A 2057-nucleotide genomic window follows, 5' to 3' on the forward strand; every position below is an offset into this window, starting at 1 on the left:
TTATTGTCTGGTATGATAATTCTGTGTACTGTATGAATAATATGATTTTGTGGGGTGGGGGGAGAATCTCTTGAACATTGCAATCCCTCGGAACCAGTATTCCTCTCACATTGGCCTCATGGTCTTCACCCGAGTTACACATCTGCTGGCTTCCACACTTGCAAGCAGAGTAATACTGCAGGTTGGCTATACTAGTAGATATAAACTGTAGAAATGATTGTGTCGCATGAAGAAGGGGTATTGCAAGTCTTCATCAAGTAGTGAATGCAGTATTGGGGAACCAGAAAAAAATCCTCCCAATTTGTGATAATAGAAGAGGATTGAATTCTATTAAATTCAAGTTCTAAATTCTAAAAAAATGGATTAAATGAGTAAGCCATGACTTACTTGAAATTTGAAAAGCAAATGCAGTCAATGAAACCCAATCCCTCATTAGAACAGATAATATTTTTGAATGAATGAAGAAAATATATGTGTCCCAGAATAATATTGCAGGATCCAATCTGGGTCGGCCACCAGGACCAGAGCTTTAGTCTTTCGAGCTTTTGGATTTGTGCTGGAGCCCATCCTCAGGTAATTTTTCTCTCATCAGAATGTGGGCAATATTTTTGAGTAATTATAGAAATAAGTCTTAGTGTAGGAATGATAATTTGAACAAATCTCAGATCCAGCAGATTTTGTCAGTTAGTTTGAAAGTGCACCAAATCATGTTTTGTTAAATTGAAAGTTTATTATATATTTAAAGAATTGAGAGAATCTGTTCTTAGAGGTGTAGTGTTTGTGGAAAAAACTAGCAAAAATAGAAGAGACAAATGCCCATTAGGAAACAGAAAAGTTGGCAACCCTTCTTTCATCTGACTTAAGTGGCCTCAAATTATGTTCACTACAGATCTGAGCCTCCCTGATTCTTCAGCTGACTGACTGCTGAGATTTAGAGCCTGGCAGCATGTATAGAACTTACTGTAGGTTTCCCCAAACCTGATCTAAGTTCTTGGGTACGCAGAATAATATTTGTTAGGAGAAAGGTGGTGAGCTCTGCTGAATGCAACCAAGCAGATGGACCACCATGTTTTGGGAATGCTTTAATTTTGATCTCTTCACTAAGCAGGGGTTTGGATTTAATGACTTTAAATGGAGCCCTTTCCAGTTCAGTGATTCATCCCTACCAGCTTCAGCAATTGTTGTCCATGGAAATACTTGAACCAGGAGTCTTGCATTACAAAACAGTAGATGGTTCCTTAAATTGGTGAATGGGTGGTCTTTCATATGTTTATATCCGGCCCTTCTGTTTTGTCTTCTGAGATTCTTAAATTAATTTAGCATGTTGCACAACAAACACATTATAAAAGGAAAAAAAGAGACAACAGCAGACTAAAAGTCATGACTTTCAAGTCAATTAGGAATCAGTCTAATACTAACAGAAAAAGCTCGTGACGACTGCCAGAACACCAAGAAATTTCTGGCTTTTCTAGGATAGAGCATTCCATATGCAGAGTGCTAGTATGACAAAAGATTCAAGCAATATTGCTGTCTGTTGTACCTGTGCTGGTAGTACAGTAGAGATTACAGCTTCCTCGGAAGACATGACATGGAATGATCTTTTATTCTAGTTCAAGTTGTTATGGACTTGTAGAAGAATTAAACGTCACTAATAATCAAGAGGTGGAGATCCAAGCTAAACATACACAAGGATTCTCATATTGTGCAACATAACTCCCATGGGAATCCTAAGCAAATCTGAGATAAAATTGGGTAGGGGTTTGCATAAAGACAACTAGAGCACTGTCAGCCTCTTCTGTTTGGTGGGTTTTGAAGACCTAAGAACCTAAAGCTGAATTGCTTAACTGGAATGCCATTATGTTAAATCTGTAGCGCAACCATTAAGTTTAGTGCTACTTGTCACCTACATGCCCTTCTCTCCAGACTCCTAGAAGATGGCTACCCCCTTTTAGACGTTGATTCTAAGATTCATTGTAATACATTATCATATTGTTTAGACTGGGCAAGGCTTTTGAGCCTCATGGGATGTGCACCCATAGCTAGATCCCTGTCATAAT

Source organism: Pantherophis guttatus, chromosome 3 (assembly GCF_059756535.1).
Source record: "Pantherophis guttatus breed Tessera chromosome 3, ASM5975653v1, whole genome shotgun sequence".
NCBI classification, from domain to species: Eukaryota; Metazoa; Chordata; class Lepidosauria; order Squamata; family Colubridae; genus Pantherophis; species Pantherophis guttatus.